This window comes from Thermobia domestica, chromosome 11 (genome assembly GCF_964235325.1).
Source record: "Thermobia domestica chromosome 11, izTheDome1.hap1.1, whole genome shotgun sequence".
Taxonomy (NCBI): domain Eukaryota; kingdom Metazoa; phylum Arthropoda; class Insecta; order Zygentoma; family Lepismatidae; genus Thermobia; species Thermobia domestica.
In genome coordinates this window covers 213,532,117-213,559,197 of record NC_137464.1, presented here as the reverse complement: position 1 = coordinate 213,559,197, position 27,081 = coordinate 213,532,117, and the positions used below count along the sequence as shown (strand labels likewise).

Sequence of the window (27,081 nt, the reverse complement as noted above, 5' to 3'; positions counted from 1 at the left end):
CATTTCATTTCTCTCCTCGTTTATTTTATTGCTATGCTGTTGTGGTCACGGTATGAAAGTTTGATCCTAATTCCTCAGCTAGTCTTCCATTTATTGCAGATAGATCATGGCCGCTCCATTAGAAGTTTGCACCAAAGAGGAACAACGAGCAATGGCCCGATTTTGTGGTCGGAAAGTGTATCAGTAACCATGACTAATTTCCAGACGATGTGCCCCTTTATCACTAGTCAGCCAGCTGTCTAACAGAACCATGTCCCGTGCACGCTCAATGTTGTTATCATTTGTGGCTGTAGATGGTCGTCCGGTTCCTTCCACGTGCGTAACACTTGTGTGATCATTTTTGAATTTTTCAATGCATTTGTAGACACTCTGTTGCGGCAAGACGCTATTCTCGTATTGTGTCGAACGTCTTTGATGGATTGCGACTCCTGATACACATTCCAATCACAAAAACTGGATCACTGCACGTTGTTCCTCTTTGGTGTAAACTTCTAATGGAGAGGCAGTGATCTACCTGCAATAAATGGAAGACAAGCTAAGAAATTAGGATCAAACTTTCATACCGTGACCACAACAGCATAACAATAAAATGAACGAGGAGAGAGATCAATGTAAACAATGTAAGAAGAGTTATGTGATAATTGCAGATAAATTTTGACTTATCCTCGTAATAACTTAATAGTAGTCCTGAAGTGAATTACATTAACATTCACAATCCTCAAAAGGTTGTGAACCTTCATCACTTAGACCACATTGCCACGTTAAATGAATCTTGTAGCTGTCATAAAAAAAAAAAAAAAAATCTTGAAACCCTACCATATTTTATCATGTAAACATAGTCTTGAAAAGGACACACAACATTTTTTCCATCTTGCAAGGAGTTGAACAATGTGCGTCTTTCTGGGACGTCTTGCTTTGCTATCTGCTATCGCCCTCCCGCTGACAAAGAAAAAACCAGTTTCGCCACTTCCGAAACAACGGATTCTTTTGGACAGGGAGGGGAAGTGCATCAAAATACACGTTTTCAATGAGGAGGTTCACTGTTTGTCCGCTAGAGTGCACTGCTACATATACCTTTCTTGCTTTCAAGAAGTTGTAATATGTAAATAGTAAATAGAAAGATGGGGTTTCAAGATTTTTTTTTTTTTTTACGACAGCTACAAGTTCTTGTAACGTGACAATGTGCCTTTAGATATAACTTCTTCGTTTTTCTTTTGTTTCAGTTCAACGTCTAAGGATTATGCCACGAAGGCTACGGGAGAGATGCTAATGAATGAAACGGAAGAACCCAGAGAAAGCCCACAAAGATGGTGTTTGTCGCTCACAACGTTCATTTGGCCCAAGCTGAGATCAAACACTAGGAATATCACGCACCAGAAGTACACTCTAGAGACACACCTAGCATTAGCATATTCTCTGAAGCCATGTTCCAATTTTTGCTCTGTGGAAAGAGTGGAGAAGAAAAGGGGACTGGTAAATACAAGTTTATTTACAGTTTTCAACGATTTTTTTTAACAAAGAAAAATGATCAAGCATTTGCACGGTTTGTATATTACCTCAATATTAATTCTAATGGTTTATTCTTCCGGAAAGCTTCGTTAGATTTAATTATGTGATAACTCATAAGTGTACGAGGATATATTGCACACTATACTGTGTTGTGTATTATTCTCTATAACTACAACAGCTAACCTGATATTGACAAAGGCTAAAAGCGTAACACCACGTAAATAATATAAATAGCGGGAGATACACTGTTGTTTATTTATTTAAGAGTTCTTTGTGATGTATATTTCATTCCAGCTCAGAGTAATGTATACGTTTTATCCATTAATCAACTGTCCTGAGGGAAAGAGTTTTACAGGTGACAGCATTTCAAAGACATGAAAATATATATCAAACAAATATTTTTTTTTCACAGCAATAAAAGCACACTAATTGGAACATTTTGTATTCTAGATATTTTATAGTGTGATTCATACATATTTTAATGAGTAATAAGAGTCAGAAACTCAGCTAGAATTTTGTCCTTGGTAGAGATTAAGAATATTATATTCTTTGCATTCACATTGATCGAGTTGAGTTGAGTTGATTTTGAGTTTAACGTCCCGTTAAGTAGCGAGGCTATATGAGACGTGGACCTATGGATTAACGTGGAATCCGAACCACATGAGCTCCCACCAGGAATCGAACTCGGGTTTCCCATGCCGCCATAGGCGCGTACTCATATTGATCGACAAAAATCTCAAAGCTAAACATTTTCTTGACATGTAAAGTTTAACATTACGGATCGCTATTATTACATCTAACTTGTCATCATATTGGCATACTCTGGTATTTTTAGTAATAGTGTTGATATCAGAAGGTTTTTCCCAGAGGGGAGGGGTATTTGATTAAACAAGGAGTGAAAATAGTACTGCAAAAATATTGGTTACCCAGGTTGAACCTAATCTGAGAAATGCTCCAGGGAAAATTTCGTATCTCCGGGTTAGCACTCGTTAATTCCATCATTGGCTAGTATGGTGACAACCAACGGTGTATGTAAAGGTAAGGGTTCCGGCTGCAAGATAAAAGAGAAAAATATTTTTTAAAAAATAGCATTATATTAATATATATATATACCACGTGTGTCTTGAAACGAAATGGACTTGGGTCCTTGGATCTATCTTGGCAAAATTCTGTGTACTCCCCTGGTGATAAGATTCACAACGTTATCTCATCCAAATTAAATTCGGGGTAATTCTAAAAAGAATTATTCTTACTAAAAAAAATTTAAAAGCTTTACAAATACCCTAGAATTTACGTCAGTCATTTGAACTCAGGATCGCGCTTTTACATTCTGGAGACAGCAGAAACAGAATGAAAACGAGATCTAGGAGAATGAAATAAATGTTAGCAGTTTAAAGGAAGGCACAGATCCAGGAGTAATACGAGGGACGTTTCAAAAGTAAGTTTCTACGACAAATGTCTCAATGTCGATGGTGACTTTGTCGAAAAATAGTGCAAGGTGTATAGTTCATGATGCCATAATGTATTTCTGTTTGTCAATAAAGATTCCGCGTGAAAAACTGGCGAAACTTACTTTTGGAACGTCCCTCGTATATACCTGCAAAAAGCATCTATCGATGTTATTTTCTGCTTGTCATCATTGTCTATCAAGGTCAGGTTAGCTGCCAGTTCCTTCCCCTTTCCGTGTGGTCCTACTCCGAAGAGATCTGTGACATCAGAAAGCATTCAATTGGAAACGACGTACTAGTAATAAGCCGTTCACGGCATATAGTGTCATTTATGGAAGACCTAATGTATCGGTTTTAATTGGCTAGCTGCGTCAGCCCATTGGAGGCAGTTACTTAAATCCGTCGCTGTGTGTTTTGGCTCGCATACAGGATGACAATGCTCCGATCCACAGGATGTTGTTACAAAGGTTGTAGTGTTACATCTGGACTATAGGGTAGGTGCTGAATATCTTCAAAGCCAAAATATTTCACTGCAGTCTTGGGAGCGATTGTAACAGCCATGTGGGGTAGAGTAATGTCATGCAGTATCCGAGCTCAATGTACAGCAACATTCAAATGACTGCCTCAACGAACTGACCCTGCTAGACAGTTGAAATTGATATGTTTCTTTCATAGATGGCACCATGTGCGAGAATGACTTATTATAGCAGTGCGATATTTCACAGTCTCCTTTGGAAATACTTTCATATCCTACGAGAAGTCGAATGGGCACCAAGCACACAGAAACCAGGAGGGTACGCCACTCGATGGCCTCTAAAACATTTGGTACAACTGGGGCAACTGTATGGGCATCATTGTTCCTATATTAACAATGTAGTCTTTAAGTGTTCAAGTCAAAGGTCAAACTAAGAAGTTTCCACTCACTATAGTAGCTAAACTGTTCGTCTTAAAGAAAAGGTTATCTACTTTAATAGCGTCCGTCCATAATTCTTTTACATTCAGAACGTTCCAAGGTAACGCTGTGGGCTAAAGGAAACAGAAGATAAACGAAGTGAATCATTATGGAACTATTAGCAGGAAGGAAAATCTAAGTTTTACGTGCCACGTTTATGCTCTTACGGTAAAAGAAATGAATGTTAATGATTGTGTAAGGAAAGTGTGAGAATGTGAGAGAAAAGGGAGAACCCCTAGTAAATCCACGGATACAATGTTGCAGACCACAAACTCTTATGGACTGGGATGGAATCAGGGACCCCTCGTACCAAATATGAGCGCTCTAGCATTGTACCACCGAAATCTCAATAGGAAACGAACAACTGGGAGAAAATGAGGATGGAGAACATCGTGAAACCCATGAAGATGTTGTCCACCACAAAGTTAAATTACGTGGCGCGGAATCGAACAAGAATTCCTTCAATGAGGAGATGACTACTCTACCACTGAGTCACCATGACCTCTTTTACATTTCTTGTTGGCAGTCATGGGGAAGAGGCGGTATGAGGATGACTTTGAATCTGTTTGCAGTGAGGCATAAACCAACCTCTAAAATGATCTGACGACGCCACTGTATAGTTCTAAAACAGGTCCTATTAAGAACAAAGTAAAATGACTACACGACGTACACAATGCGATATAATTCAAGAAGCACAAACAAATCGCGTGTTTTTAGAGAACAAAGTGACTAAATGACCATTTTTTTCATGTAACACTCAAATTTATTTCCACCTTATCATTCTAGCCAAATTTTTATTACGTCACTTCCTTCCTTCACTACATCGAGAATGAAACTCGTTCTCATTAAACTGACTGTTCATGATGATCCTGATAGGAATAGTAAAGGGAAAAATAAAATCTGGAAATTAATGAGACCTAATGTTAGAAATCGAAACATTAAAACGATATGGAAAGCCGTTGGCAACTACGAAGTGTAAGTTAGAAGTCTTCGTTCAAGGGAAGTGTCTACAAAACTAACACCCCTTCCAAGAAAAAGTCATTGTCAATGAGCGAAGGTCGTCTTTTAAATGCAAATATAATCTTTTTTATATTTTAATAGCACAAAAAGGATCCATTCTCATTCGTATACTGATGACGCTATCAAAAGCGTCGATAAAAGCTCCCTTTTTTTGTCCTTATAAGAAAAGGTGAAATTCTGAAAGGAATAATAGTTCTATCTTCAAGAGAATAAGGAGGGAAAAGAACAAAACTGTGTGAGTATGTGTGTGTTTCTGTATACTTGGTTGTGTGGGTGTTGGTGGGAAGTCTTGGTTAATAGCGATGGAACGGAATCCTTAATTGGCAGGGAAATTAGACTTATCGGAATGGCACTAACGACTTCCATTATGGAAAGTAAAAAATTGCTGGTCTCAAATCTGGATGGTAGTACTCCTTCTTCTTCTTCTTCTTCTTCTTTCTTCCTTTTTTTTTATTTTAGCCAAACTGTCACACCCCGTATTTCAACAATGGAACCGCCTTTAAGACTCCACCCTTTCTTTCTCTTATTTTCTTTCCCTTGACGAATGTGCTCTGTCCAGATGAGTTCGGGGATTCCCAACGGAGGCCACCGCAGGAAGGGGCACAAGCGACTTCTTTCCTTTACCACTCATTCATCATCATTACAATTTATCAGGTCAAACGTTCCAGATGGTTTACAACAATATTATATTACATATAAACACAGAGTATTCCACAATGTATATATTTTATACGCTTTTCGTGTTAATATCAACGGTACTCCCACTGGTTGGTTGGTTTGTTATTTTATCGTATATCACCGAAATTGTATGTGAAATGGAAATATAGTTTAAGGCTCTTGAAAACGTTTGCCAATACATTGCTAGCACATTCCTCTTCAACCAAATTGAAGAGAAGGATGCTGAAAACTAGAACAAAGATTAATCAATACTGCAATGTTCTGTCTGGTAGAGTCTTTAAACAATAACAGAGTTTTAACACTGCATCTTTTATTATAAAAAGAACTGTCTTATAAAAGTTCTTCTAAGTCTTTTCTCTAAAAACTTAGTTCATAATAAGTTTGGTGTTCGTCGGCACACAAGTGGCCTCGGAAAGGAATTGTCCTAGCCCACAGCGACCTCACACGGAGATTGGTATTACTCCGTAGCTCATAGCAGCGTCAGGAATAAGAGTTAGAAGAAATCTCCTTCACTCATAGCAACCCCAAGAGTTGGTATTGGAAGGAATCTCCGTAGCCCATGGCGAAATCGGAAGTATGTTTTGGTACGTGAGCGATCAGCTTTAAACTGATAGTTTCCTATTTCTGTAGTCCTCTTTTATAGACATCTTCTTGGAGGGAGGACTTGGAGAGGGGTAGTAGGTCGTCTTCGTAACTCCTCGAGTCCTTTTCGTATCCTCCTGGTTGCATGGTCTCCTTATGTCGTTTGTGTTTAATTGTAAAAGAACGTTTGTAATGGGAATATGTGGCTTGCACTTTGAGGGTATATGGATCCTTACAATACTTAAAAGATAATCCGTCAACTAAATTCAAAAAACGACATTGGATCTTACTCCAAAGACGAATCAATAATCACAAGATAATCTGGTAATCACACTCATGAGAAAAATACTGAAACTTAACCCATACACAAATTGATAAAATGAAATCACAGGATAACCCGGTTGTCAAATTCAAGAGAAGGATATTGAAATTTGACCCAAAGATGAACCAATAATGAGAGGATAATACGGCAATTGAGTTCAAGACAAGGACATGAAACTTACTCCAAGGACAAATGGGTAGTTTGTCAAATTCTCGAGAAGCACATCGAAACTTAGCTCAAAGATGAATCCATAATCAGAATATAATTCCGAAGTCAAAGTCATGAGGAGATCGAAACTCAGCTTAAAAATGAAGCAACAATCCAAAGCTTGTAATGAAGTAACAAGAAAATCCCACATCCACAATTCTTTTTGAATTTAGTTGGCGGGTTATCCGCTAAGTATTGTTAGAATCCATATATCCTCACTTGTTAGCCACATGTTCTCATTACAAACGTGCTTTGACAATGGAAAACAAACAGTGGCAGACGGTATAAGGAGACCATGCAACCAGGAAGATACGAAGAGAACCCTAGCAGCTATGAAGATGAGTGACTACCCTTCTATAGGGCCTTCCTCCAAGAAGAGGTCTATAAAAGAGGACCACAAAGTTTACATGGCATGAGCTGGAATCGAATCAGGTACTCCACGCGATAGATTTCCAGACAAATCCTGCAAAAATATCAGATAAATGATTTACCATCTATTAGTGCATGTTACCTAAAAGTACTTTTCACCTACATCTACATACTGACTCAGAAGTTCTCATCATCGCTGGAATCAGTTCTGTAATGCTAGTTGTGGAATAAACCGGTTCCTCGTTGGGTTATCCTAGTGTCGAATAGATTCCTCTTAAGATGAACTTCTGTATAGCGAATAGCAACATGTTGCCCGGAACTAGATCTGGCGATTAGGGGGAATGGTGTACGACGGGGAGGTTCTTTTTTGACCAAGACGGCGGACAGCATCCTTGAAATGTAACACGAAGCATTGTCGTGACGTAAATGCCACTCTCCAGATAATCCGCTTGTCCGGTTACTTACGATGAACTGAACTGCGTAAATTTTGTGGCACAGCTGTCCATCCTGATTGATAGCTTGACCATGCGGAGCAAACTCCCGTTATGAATGATCTCGAACCTGTCAAAAATAACCGCATACTAATATTCAAAATTACTGTAAGTTGTCATTAAAATTTGGGCAGTACCGGTACATAATCTATTTTGATATTACACATTTCTTATATAATTGGATAGTTTAGTTATATACTTATCGTTGGTTACATTTTTGGAGATTTAATATTACACAAAACTCCTGACTCTTACCAGAATTTCAGTGGATTAGATTTGGTGTAATATACGGTAAAGTGCCAAAAGGTTTTGTTTCTGTGTTGCTGATGAACACGTGAATTCCGTTAGTCATTGAATTAGCTTCTTCGGAATAATAATATGTATAGTATTAGTTACAAATCTATAATCCTAGTTACTATTATCGTATAATTTCCTTTAGAGGAATTTTAAAAGGCATTAAATCTCTACGATTTAATAATGACAGACGGTAAATCAAAATTTGGTCGCGGAACAATAAAAAAAAGAAAGAAAGAAATGGCATGAACTTCGAAAACTTTGGGAAGGGAGAGGAAATATAGTAGGAGAGGGAGTAGTTTTGGTAGATGTAGGGTGGAATGGGATTGTCTTCGCAGTTGACATTGCCGTTTTCTCCGGTCTCTCCAGCCGTCAGAGCCATCTGTTGTGCGGTGACGTTACTCGGGGCCGTGCAACAACGGCTGAGTGTGACTCTGACAGGCTGGGGTGAGGCAGTCTCTGCTACTCGAGTGACAGATATAGACGGGAAAACGGGTATTCAGTTTAATTTCTACTGCAGGGTTGTCAGCTTCTTGATTTATATGCATTTACTCTCATTACTCTAATGGTCTTTTTCGCTATCGTTATATTTGTTAACGTATCATGAAGTTAAGAAGTTTACTTACAGTATTATGTAAACTTTCTTTTTCTTTTACTTTTAAATTGTGTAAAATAAATTAATAATGAAGAAAAACGTACGAGATGGAAATTACGAATGCAGGAAGGATGATACAATCTATTCATACAAATCTACAAGCGTTTCTTTTTACAGATTGTCAAACTACGAAACAGCAAAATTTATATAATATAAAAAATAAATTACCGACTTCTTCCACTTGTAATTTTTCGTTGAAACTCTAAATTTTAGTATGAACAATTATAAAAAACTTTTTAAACAAATTTTACAATAGCATTATAAAACTTTTATTTTGTTTATGAAAGTGTTCACTGCATGGGCTTGACTGACTCTAAAAAAATATTTGAATACGTCTGAAGCAGTATTCCGCTGAGATTCTGACTTATTCAATTCTAGATTTTTATATTACCGTACATTTCGTCAAGCCAGACACTCACTATACGTACGTACGAGAGGGACACACAATGCAGAGAATCTTCGTCCTTCTCTGGCAACCATTTAAATCTTTCGCTGCATGCTCAAGATACCCCTTGAGTTTTGAAGCGCACACTATTCGAAAAAAACATTCGATTTCCATTAGTTGCTATGTAAGTGATTCTCTCTCATTCTAATATGCCACCAGTTGTGCGGAATATTTGTCCTTTCTGGGTATAATATTAAAAAAAAAAAAAAACCGTCTCGTGCCCAATCAGTAGCGTAACTAAAATGCAAGGATCTCCCCGCAAAAATGTCAAAAGGATTCCCTGTTTTCACGTTCATGAAGGTACGTAAAATGTAAAGAGAACTTGCCACTACTTGCTCATACTATGCAAAAATTGCATAATAATAATAATAATAATAATAATAATAATAATAATAATAATAATAAAATAATATTATTATTGTTATTATAACGAGGGGGTCAGAAAATAAGTTTCCCCTCAAGTTTTCTTCAGTAAAACGAACAGCAATGAAGGAAACAAGAGAACGGTTGCACGCGCAAACACTCCAACACAAGAGGGTATCGTTCGCCTGCGATCCTCTAGATGGCGCCGTCGCAACACCTGTGCAAAGCGGAGACGAATCTCCCAGCTTGAGGCTGGTAGCTAGAAGCTGGGTTTTGACGTCGTAGTCAAAGAGGAAGTGCGACCGGTTGTCCGCTATGAACAGACACGTGACGTATCAGGAGTAGAAAACCATAACTTCTGGTGTTCTGTTGTTGGATGACAATGCGAGACTACACTTAGCGACGGCAAGGCAAAACCATATTGCAACTCATGGGTGGGAGCGCCTTGCCCATCCACTATACAGTCCTGATCTCGCACCCAGTGAGTTCCATCTGTTTCTGGGCTTTGAAGAAGACTCTCGGCTGCAGGCGTTTTGGAAGCAATGCTGAAATCACAGAAACTGTTCGACGCTTCTTCCGTATGCCCGTATGCAAAGCCCTGAATTTTTCCTGTAAAGGATTCTGAAACTTATAGACGAGTACGACAAATGTCTCAATGTACGTGGTCCCTATGTGGAAAAATGAAGGTACGTCTGATCTTTAATGTCACATGCTACATCTCTGTATACAGTCACCTGGGGAAACTTACTTTCGGACTCCTCCTCGTATTATTATTATTTGAAGCAACTGCATGAAACTGAAAAAAGTTTCTTAGAAGAAACACATAAGTAAATTAACATATAAAGTGTTCACAAATAAACTCCCATCGAAAATCGAACTTGGGTTCCTTGCGGCGAGAGATAACGTACCGTATTAATTATTCCCAACTGACCTTTTGCTGATATTTCACTTCTGTTCTTTTACGATACGATGTACATCATAAACGGGAATCGAAGCTATGATATAGTGCGTAGTGACAAATATCAAACCTGAACCAGCACATACAATAAATAAACATCAGTAGCAGATAGAAAAAAAATGAAATTGACTTATTTAAAGATATGGTAGTGAAATGCTGTTGTAATTCAGTAGATTCTATTTAACTAGTTCGATTCTTTATAGCTGCACACACTTTTCGCATATTTTCAAATTTCTCTATACTGACAAACCATTTGATTACTACTTTAAAAAAAAGGAAAAAACCTTAACAACTATGATGCTGCTTTTGTGTGTGCTTGTGAAACAAAACATTACTTTGTTATCAAAAGGGATAGAGTGTAATTAATAGCGAACAGTCAAACATATTTGTGGCTAACAACGGCAGCTGTCAACATTGTGCACACTATAAGACTGCAAAACTCATGAATAACTTTCTATATTCGGGTATATGTATATACATCCCAAACTCACCAAACATACCGTACCGCTCTCAACACACAACAGTAACAATGATAAACCATATAAAGCGAAAAGGGTATTAATTTCATGGAGGTAATTATTCAGTATTTCTCTCTGTGCGTGTAATACAATACAATATGAAACTATTAACACAGCAGAACTTAACAAAGGAGGGTAATTGTTTATTTCCCTTCGCTTTGTGTGGCTATAGCAAGGACCCTTCCTGTAACACTGAATAGCATCCTGTTTCCCCTTTTATACAAAGGCACATTCACATATACACACAGAGAGAGAACGAGGGGAGCTCAGATAGCAGTTGTAAACAGAACACTTTCATGAATTTCATTTTTTAAAAAAATAATATGTCTGTTACAAACAAACAAACAAAAAAAATGTATGTAATATACAACAAAGGAATACAGTAGACTCCCTGTTAACCGATCACCATGGGACCGGGCTCTGGTCGGATAACGAAAAAGTCTGTTAAAAACAACAACAACAACAAAAGATGTTTCATAGCTTTCGAATTGTGTAGCTTCTCTATAAAGGTTTTAATTAAGGATTATAGTATTATAATTCAATAAATTTAACTTAACAAAATGAAGAAGTTTTGACAAGCTATTTCAGTGACACTCAGTTGAACGAAATACTGCATATTGAATAAAGCACAGTAGACAATCACACATACAACGTATGTATGTACAAATTGAAAAACAACAAACACAGAAAACTGAATAAATACGATTGAGTTTACAATATTAAATGAAGTACAGTACTGTTTCACATTATTGGTAGTGCGGAATGCTGAGCGCGTTAGAAGATGGCCGGTTAAGAACACAGGGGAGAGAGTCTACTGCGAGGACTCTTCCTGTAACACTGAATAGCATCCTGTTTCCCCTTGTATAAAAAAGGCACATTCACACATACACACACACACACACACACACACAGAGAGAGAGAGAGAGAGAGAGAGAGAGAGAGAGAGCTCAGATAGCAGTTGTAAACAGAACACTTTCGTGAATTTAATTTTAAAAAAATATGTCTGTTACAAACAAACAAACACACAAACAAATGTATGTAGTATACAGCAAAGGAATACAGTGGACTCCTTATTAACCGATCACCTTGCTTTTGAAACTTCTTCTCTATACACACCTCCTAGCAGTTACGTTCACCAAGCGCTTATTACCGACGACATGGGACATTGTTAGTTGGTAATGTGTAGTTAGTACTTAGGCGCTATCTTCGCTGTTCTTTCGCCTTCCTAGACCAGTAATTCCCAACTTTGATAACTTGGCGCCCCTCTTCGTAAACCCAACATAATTCACGCCCCCTTCTTCTCGTTCGTTGGTCATGCGTGATTTTTGTCTAATCCGTTTTTTGATTTCAGATGCAGCATAGAATAACATTTTTTTATAATACAAAACATCTCAATCTGTCAGAAACGTTAATTCCTAATAGTTAAAAAAAAAAAAAAAATGCCACCCCGCTAACGTTTGCTGCCTGCCTGCCTTTATTTGAAAGTATATTGTGATGATGCTGAACATGACCAAGTCTTGCTGTTTATTATCAAGACAAAGGGTTATTAAATGTAAATAAGGTTATAATTACTTATATATAATCCACAAGTATTTATTTCATGTCCATCACAATATAAATGAGTAATTATACAACATGAACACAGTATAAAAACTACAGGCAGTTGCTACCGTTTACCTTCAAGGCAGTGCAATATTAAACAAGCTTTATCACCAATTCACATGAAGCATACTACAATGTAACCAGTACCGTGCCGCGGAAAATCAGCGCCCGAGGTGAGAGTATACGACGGCGCCACCGTACATAATTTTCCCTCTTCTCTTCCCTTCTTTTCTTTTTCCTCCCGACTTTTGCGCCCTTTTACTTTGGCGCCCGGAGCCGTCGCCCCGCTCGCTCCCCTCACGGCACGGTACAGAATGTAACCATATTTAGGTTTGAGCTTTAATATTTGTGTAATCGCAAGTTATTAGGTGTGTAAACTTTTTTTTTTTTTTAAAAAAAAGCTAAATGAAAGCATTAAAATTTTAATTAGTCATGATTTGAGCCTATTTCGCAGCGAGTCAAAGGGTTGGGGGATCAATAATAATAATAATAATAATAATAATAATAATAATAATAATAATAATAATAATAATAATAATACAGTAATAATTTCCCCAATTCAATTTTCTAGCAAGGTATGGTATTTCCGTTATGACATTCGTAATATTGTAGGGGTTGTATTTATAATTACGAATGTAGTTTATTTCTGTCAGTAGCTTTCGTCCCTTTACTCTTTCCTCATTTTCCCGAGGACGTTCCGTTGGGAATTAGGAACCCAAGAAAAAGAAACTTCTAGTTGTACATTTCTGCCACCAGCGAACTCCATCGCTGACTCTGATTTGTATTTCGGTGGCAAACTTAAAAGATGTATCCTAAGGGAAATATCAGCGTTCAAAATTTATGCCAAAAATAGAATATTTTATGTTCTTTTATGTAATTAAATTACATGGAAATGTTTTATTTTTTTACAGTGTAGGATAAACATCATTTAAACACTTTTAGAATAGTTTTTGAGGAGAAAATTGATAAAATAGGGTTTAGAAAGTGTGCTTTGCGTGCCCAAAAAGCGTGCCCAAAAAACTGTTTCAAGGGCAATGGTTTTGTTGTGGCGTGATTTGCCCTCATTCAGTAAACACAAATGAGTGTCCAGTGTGAAATATTTAAAAACACTTCTCAGCAAGCACTTCGAAAACAAAGTTATGCCACATTCTGCAAACATATTTGGGACATACTTGAGAAAAAAAAACTTATCTAAAAGGTGGTGAATATGTGTCATCCGGGGGTGTTCACAGAGAGTCGGTAATATGTAAAGTGCCCTCTGTCTAAAAGTCATTTCCAAATAGTGTAAATAAAAAAGAGGAATAAAGTTCAAATATTTTTCATGACTTTGTTCTTTCTGTGCGAAGAACGGACATTTCAGGTAGTATGAAATAAATCACTAAATACTAAATGCTCAAAATTTTAAAACAATATCTTAATGTTGCACCAAAACAATGCTTTCAAAAATTCCTTAATTTTTGCTTGTCTATCAGCAATAATTTTTCATTTTAGTTTGATTAGTACCCAATGTGTTAACAAGAAAGTAGCCCACAATAATCCGAAGTTACGGGATATTAAACAAAACAAAAAAAAAAAAAAAAGCCAACAGGAGAGAGAAGTCAAAGCGAAGAAGAAAAAGAGATAGCTGTAAAATAAAAGAAAAGAAAGGAATGGAAGTATGTACGAAAAAGAATCGAAGAATGAGCAACGCCATATTTTCTTGTATCGACCACCATTCCATTCGCGGAATTCACGTTCGTTGCCAGGGACGTGGATGGCCTTAAATCTTGCAGATACAGAAAAAATAAGGAAGAAAGAGAGAAATACAGATTGAAGAGAAGTGTTGCGAACGGAATGGAAACCCATTTCTCATGATCGGCTGAGATTTGCTCCCTATATATATATATATATATATATATATATATATATATATATATATATATATATATATATATTACTGAAGCGTAAAACATATATAGCAACAACCAAACAAAAGATTTCTTTCACTTTTTTTATTTGTTCTTCCTTCGTGGTTGTAGTGAAAGACACTGTTCGTTCTAGAATTATTTGTACAGCAGCAGTGTCTTTGGACAAGATTACCGTTATTTCCAAGAATCAAATACTGATCATAACCTACTTGCGTTTTATATTTTGATAAAGATATATTACGAAATCATATTTACTTTCTCTAAGACACATACCACACACACTGTCGATAACGAAATATGACTGAAATAATACCTTACATATCATAGTCGAAACGTAAGAGAAATATATGAATAAAAGCATAATGTTAATTTAGTAACTCTTGCTTCCATTTACAATTTTTCTATATCAAGATTAATTTAATAGGGTGACTGGGACGGTAGTGGTCACACTTTCAGTACTGATCACCTACGACAAGAAATTTGAAGTGCAAAAGTGTATGAGCCAATAAGCTTGAATTTTTCGTTTTTACCGGAATGCTTCTTACGCTTTCTGTATATGTACTGCATCCCTATTGGATAGATTTTACAGTTGGATTACGAGTCTAGAAGAAGTTGTTTATGAGTGGAGAATTTTTTCAATTTCCAAATTTTAAGTGTAAGCAAACCGTCCGAATTATTCCACTGTATCTAGTTTACTTTTTTAAAGTATTGTAAATCTGTTCAATGTGTACGAATTCAACAATGTTATTCAGTTATTTCACAAAATATATGTTGCACCTAAGGGTATTATATTATTTTGAACAAAAAATCAGCGATATCCCTCACTCAAAATTTTGATGAGTTTTTAAGAGGGGACGTCAGTGTTTTTTTTTTGTCCAAAATGATGTTATATCCTTAAGTGCGAGGTATTTTTTTTTTGAGGATCTGAAAGTGATGGCAACATTGTCAAGAAAATAAAACTGAAAGAAACTTGCTTTTTCAGTTTTTTTTTTTTTTCATTTTAGGACCCTCAATATCAAACTTTGAATCTAACTTCATACTTTGCAACGCTCCTTGTGGCATATTTTTGCATTTTTTTCAAGTTTACCTGTTATTTATTATAATGGTTCTTTTACAAAAGATTGATTTGAAATTTATTTTATACACAATTGCAATTGTGTTTGTCCAATTCGCAATTTTGTATACAATTGAATCTAATAACTTCCAATAATCACAAAATTAAACCTTTAATGTACACAAATAAAGTTTAAGAGTTGGAAAACAAACATACATTTCATTTAAAAGAAAAACAAAAGAAAACGATGTTTGAATTATATCATTTTTTTGTTCATTTTATACATATGTTTGAGTAAACTTATTTACTATACATATTCATTTATTTTAGCATACAAAGCAATAAGCTACACACAAATATTCTCAGATAATAAGAACAAATAAAAAACCAAACACCATATCATTTGCAATAATTCATTCAACTTTCGTCACTGTCTTCGTTGATTGGAATATTTTCAACTTTAGAACCTGTTTTCAATATATGTGACAAAAGATAAAGGAAAATCGTGAACTCTGGCAAAGAAATGATCAAAGTTTTGATCTTGAGGGTCCTAAAATGATCCAAAAACTGTGAAAAAACACGTTTTTCTGGAGTTTATTTTTTTGACAATCTTGCCATTACTTTCAGACCCTAAAAATTATATGTTGTACCTAAAAGTATTCCAACATTTTGAACAAAAAATCAGCGACGTGTCTCCCTCCATTTTTTTTTTACAATTTTTTGAAATTTTCAATACACGAAAAGTAAAAAAAATCGATCTTTTTGGAAATATTTTTTACATTTACATCTACATAGTATCTACAAGGAGTGGTTTTACGTCAAAACTAACATTTTGGGTTAATAACAACCCAATTTGGATCAAGGGCCGATTTCACTATCTTACTAGGATAAGTCCTTTTCGAAAAGAATTTCTCTAATTACTACTTAGAACAAAAATACACAGAACAAGCCTGTTAAACGTTAATATGAGACAGTTGATTAGTTATGTTGTAAGTGCAGTGTGTACTTAGATTTACAATAAAGATTTGCTACTAAATAAAAATTTTTCTTTCGCAATAGGGAAATTTACTAGTTAGCTTAATTGTAACGAATCATCTTCGCAAGTTTACAACAGAGCCACGTAAACAACTTGATTACGTCATTTTGTTTCAGTATTGTATCGGCCACTAAATTCATACTTTTGTCCTTTCATACAACAATCACATCACGAAGTGTATACAGTTTACCTATGTACTTCAGTTGATGAATCTGTAAAGGCAGTAGTAACTCGGTATAATGAAGTTGACATATTGGACAAGTAATTTACATTTAACGAACATAGGTGATGGGAATCATTTAATTAAAACTGATAACGTTTTGAATATTTAATGAAGTAATTTATGTTGTGACACAAATTAATTGCGCTTAAATCTGGTTTGAAGATCGAACGTGAAAAAACATCAGTATTTTATTTTAGTGTCCTATATTCCTGCTTCGTACCCTCAAGGATGTATTTGTTAATAACTGTAATGTAACTGTCATGCTATCAGGCAATGAAATAGTAGTTAGCGAAACATCGATTTATTGAAGTATATATATATATATATATATATATATATATATATATAAAATCAGTGTTTATTATTAAATATAATATATTTAAATTTACATCGAAATTTGTAAGTTTTGTGTAACACTCTCGGCACCTAAGAAAAACATTATTATTATTATTATTATTATTATTATTATTATTATTATTATTATTATTATTATTATTATTATTTCATACAGTGAGGTAGTAAACATTTTCTGAAAAATAAAAGTACGGAAAAGTTACAGCAGTTAATACATTTTTTAAAGTTTTAACTTTGATGGCATTCTACAGATCGTTTAAGCTGGGGTAGCTGTTTTCGAATGTGTCCATATATGTTTTTAAATTAAGTTTTGAATCCGTAACGACTTGAAGAAACAGGTAATTGGAATTACGCACCAACTACATTTTTTTCTACGACAAAATAAACTTATTTCACAGAAAATCCAGTATCTAATTGTAGCCAATTGCTACTCTGATCCAATTCGTTTTCCATACTTTTAACATTTTAAACCGAACATCCTTTTTTTCCCATAACTCCAATGTAAAATAAGCGAGCATGGCAAAACAGATATATATATTTCTAGCCCAATACTTTGAAATAAATATGAAAAACATAGGAAGCCAGAAAAGAGTACTGTTAAGTTCCCGTATTTTAGCTAGTAGTCTAGTTTTTGAAAAGTAAGCTCGAGTCTTGAATTTTTAGAGTCGACTGAACCAGTTTCTTTACGGATAGAATAAAGTGTCGACGAGGATAGGTCTCTGTTATCAGTTCTACGGTCTGTTTCCAATCCTTTGGTTTGTAGTCAGTAATAGATTGTGTTCTTGAGAGCCAACAGACACCTAAAGGTAAACGGAGGGTTTCCAACAAGACTAATAATGAGATTTAACTGCATGTAAAATCGAAAGAGAATCATTCTGTTATAAAGAAAAAATAACGATAAACTGTTTTCTGTTTCAAAAATAGCTCACTTCGGTAATAAATTATGATCAGAGATGCATCGAATTTGCGATACAATTTTCCGTTTGCATCGCATTTCTATGATTTTGTGTAGCAAACGGCAATGCGATACCGCTTAAATAAAACTCTGAATATACAGGGTGGGGCAAATAAAAGTGGCCCGGAGAACAGAGTTCCAGGGTACAAACAAACATAGCAAAGGAGAGGTAATAATTTGTTAACCTGCTTATAGCAATGTTGAAAATGACCACCATTCATCTCTTGGCACTTTTGGGCTCTGGTCAGCAAGTTGCAGAAAGCAGATCGAAGCTGGGCTGCTGGAATTGCTGCAATCTCATCAGAAATGTTCTGCTGTAGTTCTTGAAGAATATAAGGGTTGTTGCAATGCCCGACAACCTTAAGACTTGAGGTTTCCCCCACAAAAAGTAATCGCATACGTACAAATCAGGTGACCGGGGTGGCCAGCTAGGTAACTTTCCACAACGAACACAATCTGCTGCAGTGTGAATACCATCTTCACCCGTGCACTGCTCAACTCACGCTGGCACAGCCCGCACTAAGATCTGAACCGTGGTGTGCGTACACGTGGTGTGGTTCCATGCATACATTCACGTTCAATCGTATCCACTCGTCCGGGCCACTTTTATTTGCCCCACCCTGTATAAGCCATTTATCTTAAAATGTTTTTGTAAATTTTTAATTAATGAGAAACACCGATCCAATTTTGTAACAGCTAACATCAACAGGGAGGCACTATTTGATTTACTCCACAATACCACCCAACTAATAATGTATCGCCAAACCCAACAAAAAGTTGTATTTTTCTTAAAATGACAATACCACAGGTTATTAGATATTTCAAACCTATATGTTAAACGAAAAGTTACAATACCACATTTATTATTCAGTAAGACAAAGTAAGTACACTACAGTACAACAAACAACCGTTAAGTATTTTCATTTTGGAGGCCTCTACAGTAATAATGACGCAAGTTCTTAAATCCACTTATTTTTACCCTCCCCCCTTCTCCCACATATACTCATAAGGAAAAGAAAATAACATATCATTTTAAGTGTGCTTTATTCAAGAATACTATTGGCGTCTAATCAAAAAATGAGACATATACAATAGATATATCTCATAGAGCTAAACTCAATCATATTGTTAAGTATAAATACAATACTTCGTGAAAATCAAATTAAACTAATTGCTTTCTAACGTAAAAAAATGATGGTATATAATAATTACGCCACTTATTGAGATAAATTTGATACATTCATCTAGCTTGTCACTATGCCACTAGCAAGACCACAGTACATTGTAGGGTTAAGGAAATATAGCTCAAAATTGTCATTAACTATTAACTTTAAACGACAAGGACGCAATTTCTGCATCAAGGTTTTAAACCTTAATAGCTCAGCGCCTAATTAAGCCAGGAAGATAATTTTGGTATGAATGTGTTCCTGAAGGATGATGCTTGCCGCCGATAGCATGTTATTTATGTCTGGGAGTATTTGGGGGGGGGGGCATTCCTCCCTTGGGGTATAATAAAAAAAATGGTATGTGAAGGAATGAAGAAGTCCACTACACGCTAATACCCTGCAAAAGTACTTGTTGCTTATATACGGGGAAGTAGGGGAGGGGCAAAGTTGGTCAATTTTTTGAGTCTCAGTTTTTTTCGACGTAAATTACATTTATTTTCCGGACGGTTTCATATAAGAGCTTTCCACTGAATTGGTCTAAAAGTATAATTCTTGTTTTTGTATTTTCTACGGACGATAATGAAAAAATATGTAAATAAAATGTGGTATTATGGCAGGAGAGGAGGGGCGAATGTCAAGTTTAATGAATTGTTCTTATAGGACTTTTGTTCTGAATGCTTATATCATTTTGTATTGCAGGAAAGGCTACCATTTTTAAATATATTATTGAAATGAAATGAAATTTTTGAGTTTTACGTCCCACGGTTATGCCGGTTAGGCTAAAGGAGACGGTGATAATGAGAGATGAATGAAATGATGGAATGGAGAAAGTGGAAGGAAACGGGACAACCCCGAGAAAACCCACGCACACGGTGTTTGTCCACCACAAAGTTCACTTGGCGGGAGCAGGGTTTGAACCCGAGACCCTTAAATATTATTGTCACAAGTGCATTTCCTATTCATCAGCTTCATTTTGCCAGCGTAGAGTGATTGTAAGGGTTGCCAGGGGCCCTCAAATTATATTTTTTCATATTTTTAAAGCATTTTTGTTTCTTCTTCTACGAATAGGGTGGGAATTGTACGAGTGTTACCTTGTTGGAATCAGTGTTCAACAAGCTTTCTAATCAGGGGCGTCATTTAGGGGGGCAGGGAGGGGCATTTGCCCCCCCCCTGAGTTTGAGATTTATATAGATTTTATCAATACAGTAGTAGTAAATGAGCGAAAAACGCGAAATTTTACTTATATCGAGGGGTTTTGCCCCCCTCAAGCAAAATCTGAAATGACGCTCCTGTTTCTAATGAGCTATCAATCTGTGATAATTAGGAGAGGACACCAGGATCCCCAACGTGAGAGTCTACGATTTAGTTCAAATCTCTGCTCGGTGTATAAAAGGTTAAACTCTAATATCTGTTTAGCTAATTTTAGAGCAAAAGATCGAGATGAAGAACGAAAGATCCTTGTGGGCAAACTTTGATGCGTAGTTTTTGAGAAAAACCAATTTTGTGGCGCTAAAAAGAATGTCATTTGTTGTCAATAATAACTTATGACTTTATTACCTTAGATGAGATTATTTGCTTATTTATGCACTGTATAATTAAAAATACATTAAGTTGCTGCCTGTATGAATTTAGTCTTCCTTTAACAGTGACACTCCTAAAAATGACCCACATACTACTCGTTACAAGGTGTGATCAAAAAGTACGGTGAATGTAGCTGCACAACGCCATCTATTGATGTATCCATTTCAACTATAGTCCGCGTCACCCGTATTGGAGTATGGCATCAGCCAATAAGCTCGTAGTGCGCTGTTGGTAAACCTTCAGTATGAATGATTAGATTCCTCTCTGAAGGTTTACCAACAGCGCACTAAGAGCCTATTGGCTAATGCCACACGCCAATTCGGGTTACGCGGACTATAGTAAGCCCAACAGTCTAAACCTTTGGTACAGTCAGTGTCAAGTTTGAATGAGTTGTAACATGTTAGTTGGCTTCCAGAGGCAGAGAAGTGAGGATATGTTAAGAGTGTCCGTCGCGAAATGCCGAAGAAACTCATGAAATGTCAAAATCAGTGGCATTAAAGACTGTTTACAAGTGGTATGAGCAATTCAAAAGCGGGAAGGAGTCGGTTGAAAATGAACGACGATTAAAGACGTCCTTCGTCGTCAGCAACAGATGAAAACGTGAAAAAAAAGTGTCACAAATATTTTCTTCAAACAGGCGAATGATTATTCGAGAGCTTTCTGAAGAGCTAAATATCTCGTAATGGTAAGTGAAAAGAAGTTTAACCGCTGGCTAGGTGGGCAAATGGGTTCTTTCTTCACCACGAAAACGTGTAGTGCCACACCTTGCTTTTGATCCGCGAGTTTCTGGTCGAAAAAATATTTCTGTCTGTCCACATTCGCTGTGCTCTCCATGCGACTTCTGTCTCTTCTCAAAAATTAAAACCTTGCTTAAAGGAAACCGTTTTGACACCTTTCCTGACATGGAAAGGGCCACGACGGAACAGATGAACACCCTTCCAAAAGAAGCCTTCCAGAAATGCTTTCAGTCATGGATTCAACATTAGGATAAGTGCATTACTAGCCAAGAGCAGTACTTTAAAGGAGATTAAATCAAATTCTATGTAAGCTTATTACTTTCCTTCTAATAAAATTATTCACCGTATTGTTTTGATCACATCTTGTATTTTTTAACTTCTCATTTAGCTACACACAAAATACGCTTTTCTTCCTCCTAAAGGTTTCTTAGCCGTTCCTATTCTTATTTCTCGTTAGCACATCGTATCGTTAGCAACAACAGTACTAAATGAAGCAAAGCATTCACGTGTTTTCCTCTCTTTTTTCCCCTGTAACTCAATTCAGAAGTTTCCTTCGTTCCAAATCAGCATTGTTTCCTTCTGTACCCTTTTATCACTAACTCTTTCAACCCATATTCCTTTCACAGCTTCTCCAAAGCTTCCTATAATTTAAGGAATCGTTATCCCTTTTCGTAGTGGATGTTTGTAGAAGAAATAAAATAAAAATGTTATAAACCACTGATGCAAAGTAGGATGATCTAGCACTGGAATCTATAAGAATGACCATCGAAGTATTAAATTGTTTAAGCTTTGCTTGCATACATAAAAAAAAAAAAAAAAAAAAGGAGAGGTGAAAACATGAATAGGGCGGAGGACGGAGAAAGTCGACGTAGTGGAAATTATTAAATCAAACTTTTTTTTTTTTTACAAAAATAAAACTGAAAAGAAAGAATAGAAAGAAAAGAAATAATGGTACTCTCTAAACACCGTCAAGAAAGACATGACAACATGAAATGCCTTCAAGAAGAAGAAAATAAAAGGAAGAAACAGAGGCAACAAAAAGAAAGAAGAGAGAATCTGAAAAGACCCCATTACGTCAGGCCAAAGAGAGGTCTGAAGAGCAAAATAGGATGTCGCTGGCTCTTCGTCCAGCACTTTTCAAAGCTCTTTGTTCACAAACAACTCGTCACTCACCTCCAATGATTCGATTTTCTCCTTTCGAACCGAAAACTCACGATAAAAAAAAAAAAAGACACACGGAAGATGAAAAAGGACAGAAGAAAGAGAGAAAAGGTCTGTTAAGAACAAACGACAACCAAGAATCCAAGAACAACGTTCGCAGAATTTTTTACTTCCAAACTGAAATGGAGGGTACACAAAAACAAGAACAAAAATAAAGAAGTGGAGACAACACACATTCTGTGGTGTCTGCCACACGAACGACAGATGTAGAAAAGGGCAAAACCTCTTTTTAACTTTCTGGTAGTTTATAAATCAAGAACACTTAATGTTATTGCAGTTGTGGACACATTGACTTTTCTGTTAGGAGAATTACAACTGCACACAACTAACTATGTCAAGTTTCATTTTGGTAGTGTGTTGTGCTATGCTTCCACAATACTCCGAAACTCTAGACAGTGGTGGCGTTAGTCTAAGGGCAGTCATTTCGAACTGTACGCTAGATGACGTTAGAATATTGTTATTTACGTTTGGAGCAGCGAATAAGAGAAACAGATATAACAGACGAATACGAGTCAATAAAACAGTGTACAGGTTGGCAGCGTACAAATGGTTATGAACCCATGAGATGTATACCTGCGTAATAATCAATGTTTTTGTTTGCTTGGAAAACGTTGAATGTACTTTGAAGGCGGGGCGCCTAATAGATATGAAAATCTAGATTACTTGACTCAGGAGTAAAACGGATCTGGAAAGATAGGGGGACATGCATCACATCACGCCGTCCTTTGTGCCTATCTTTACGCATTGTAATTTTTGGAAGTGGAAGTACGCCATAGGCATTTTCTGCAAGTGAGGGAATGTCATCCCCCTGTGTTCCCCCTCACTTTTACCCCTAACTTGACTTAATATCTTTACGTAAGGGTACACCTCATGAATTATATTTTATAACTTTATTCTGCTAGTCACCATACTCACATAAGGCCCACACACACTGACTATAATGACTGTTATAATAACTTTCCAATACAAATCGAATATCTAGGCGTTCCGAGAGGATGTCGGGGAAATAATCGGCCATAGTATCCAAAACAAGAATTTAGTTCTTCAGTTGTTCATTATTATTGCTGTTACGAAGAATGAAGTGAAATGAAGTTAAATATTGTTTATGAAAAGTACTAGATCACGCAATTATCTGTTAATTTATGGTTTTATAATAACTCTTCAACACTCAGCGAATACCTCTTACACAAAATTCGCTTGTGCACACCAATGTGAATACATTTTCCCGAAACTCCTACATTGATTCTTTTTCCGTCTTCTACAATATCCATAAGCATCTGTTTTTGCTGACAACATTCCTGAGAACTCCATTCTACCAGATATTGTGAGATTTTCAAAAGATTTTCTGCCTATCAATACAACTATGTAACAAATGTGGTAGTGATTTTAGCTACGTAGAAGAAATAGAACATATATAATTATTAAAATATATTTTGACATATTTCATTTAACTGGTATTTAATAACATTGTAGTAGTTTTGGAAATAACTTTTACACTTACGTTGAGCAGTACGCTCATTATGCTTGACAGTGAATATGATAATAATAGCAAATGTAAACTTGAGTCAATAAATACGAAAATAGAGAAGATATTCTCGTGCCCGTATTGTCTAAATGTTGAAGTAACACTTGGAAACAAGGAACATGGCCATCAGTGTGAACATAGCTTTTACATAGCAACCGCTACTTTCACAGGTCACGATATCATACTGATGCATATATAAAGTCCGGCTCAAACCTCTTGACGCTTAAAGCGTGTCCTCCTTTTCACAATATCCAATGCAAGTTGGGCAATGTTGTATAATACGAGCTTTGTTCTTGGACTAGGAGAAAGCAACAACAAAGATACGTCCTTAGATATATGTCACTATAGCGTTAATAAGTGTGTAAGAACAAATTGTTTTTCCAATATCTTAATTTTTCGCGTTAACGTTTTACGTTATGACTGTATGCGAAAGGAAGCGAACTCCGACAACGTCGCACCTGTACAACATTGGCTTTCAGCATACATCAAGAGGTTTGAGCCGGACTTTACATAAACATGAATAGCAAGCATGGTGAAGAACCTTACCTCGCTAACAAGTAAAACGAACACTTGAAGACTGCAGTGTCAAAATGCAAAAGTGCAAAAATTCGAATAACACTTGTACTCAATAAACAGCTCCAAAAATATTGAACTGTTATGTGTATTTTTTAAAAATCATGTAGTTTATGTAAAATTTATCTAAAGATACAAAACTAAACTGATGACTTTAATCTTCTTAGTAAAACGTGATACGTGTTAAACGTTGAAATGAATAATAAATGATAGAACAAGAAATTAATCATACATGTTGCATAAAAAAGGATTTCTTAATATGCGCAACCACAGCAAATAATATGCATTCAAAACCTGAATTCAGTACGCCTTTTTAAAGTATTTTTTTATGTATATAAAAAAGTCCTTCACATGCAAAAATGCTACTGCTGTTTTGCATTACAATAGCTGACTCATACAAACTCGGGAAATCTATTCTGAGTTATGAGCAAGATAAAACACTAAAACACGGCTGGTCTCTTTAATTTATCAATCGTCATGTTTAAATCAGAAGCAATTTGAATTCGTATCAGTGCATGTCGTTATCTGTCGAATTTAGGGTAATTGCTTATTCTTTCATTTTTTTTTTCTTCTTGGAAAAGATGCATTCAAATGCAATTGTGTTCTTTTATATTAACACTCAAGTAGAATGATGAATATACCGATTTTAAAATATGTGCATAAATGGCTGAGATTTCCCGCCACTTTTCCTTTATACAACTTCTTAGAAAAAGAAACTGTATATGTATTTCATGCAATTACTTACAAAACAATAGATACAATAAGATAGCTACAGTATATAAGTAAACATATATTCGAACAGAATGAAAAAAAAAACACACATATCAATTGCATCAGGTTGGTAACGAACGACATAGTTTTTGGCGCCATAAAAGTTCTTTCTTTCACGATTTTCTCAAAATCTACACATTAGAGTTTATCCTCAACTATGCCATTTTATTCAGCTGGATGAGAGCTATCGACCATCTTTGAATAATATTCTATTTTGATAGAAATGAAGAGAGTTAATGTGATAATTTTGTCTATCGGCAATCTTTGGCACACGAATCTATATCTTTACCAGATCTAATTCTGTACGAAGCTTTTTTTAAAAAAAAATTGGCACGGAGGATTATGAGATGGTGAAGATGATAAATACCCAGGACTCGCGATATTAATGTAAAATTCACAGTTTTCGGGATCACTGAGATAAATAGTAACACTCCCGACATCGTTCAAGTACAACTTTAGCCACATCGTCATACGATGTTGGGGCCGCGTGTGAAAAACATGTATAATATGTACATTTAAACGTGCACACGTTTAAACGCTTAAACACACGAATTTTACCGCAAAAAATAAGTCGAATATTCGTACGCAAGTTGAAACATTTTTAGCAATGTCTTTTTCCTAGTGTCTTGGATTATTCACAAATATCTGTATCTTCTGACAAGCCCCTTCCAAAACTTACTAACACAACATACAATTGTAAACCTTCTCAATAAAACTATCCTTGTTTAACATGGAAATGATTGATGTAGGGTGAAAATTTGGTCTTCCACTTCATCTGTACTCTTTCTCTCATAAAATCAATCTATGTAGTTCTATCATTTCCCCCTCCCCTGAAAATATAGGTGGAAGTATTTTATAATTACTTATCGTTTTTTCGGGTGCAGAATAATACCCGTTCAGCATTGTATAGACGTAATGTCTTATACTATTGGACCCCCCTTCAAGAGCTTCGACTCCTCCCAACAAAAATTTGTGTGTGTGTGTTTCCAATCTGTATTTATCTTCATCCAATGAAACCCTCAAATGTGATATTATTCACTATTTCTCCTCTTATATTGAAAAGAGAAAAACAACATAAAAATGTGTGTGATTGTGTGCGTATTTGCACGCAAGAAACATAATAGTAGGTCTTATTAGAAAAGAAAATCGCAGACTGAACTGAACTTTTGTCCGCGTGAGGATGAGCCAATCTATCTTAGACTGAAAGGATGCCAGGAATGGTTAATAGCTTCCAATGAATCATGTCTCCTGACCAGAGGTAGGAGACTTCGCACCTGCTCACACAAACACCAATTTTTATTTTTCCTACAGGAACAATAAAGCTACGTGTTGTGGGTGCTGACGGTTGCTATGACAACGGATCACATAAGGATTAGAGGGGACAATCACAAAAGTTCGAAATTACTCTTCAAAGTGCTCTCTACAGCTCTAGAACACTCTTGGGGATTTTGGTGAGAATTCCAAAGTGATTTTTAGGAGAGCAATTATTTTCTACCCCTCTTCTCCTCTTCTTTTTTTTTAAGGCATACTGTCGATATATACCAAACAAAAAGCAATTTAAACCT

The 27,081-nt window shown here is 36.0% G+C and overlaps 1 protein-coding gene across 1 annotated transcript in view; it reads right to left on the bottom strand.

Annotated features, from left to right (window-relative positions):
- Nucleotides 1–27,081, bottom strand: part of LOC145665451 (uncharacterized) — a 499,990-nt gene that overhangs the window by 150,347 nt on the left and 322,562 nt on the right. The window lies entirely within an intron of this gene.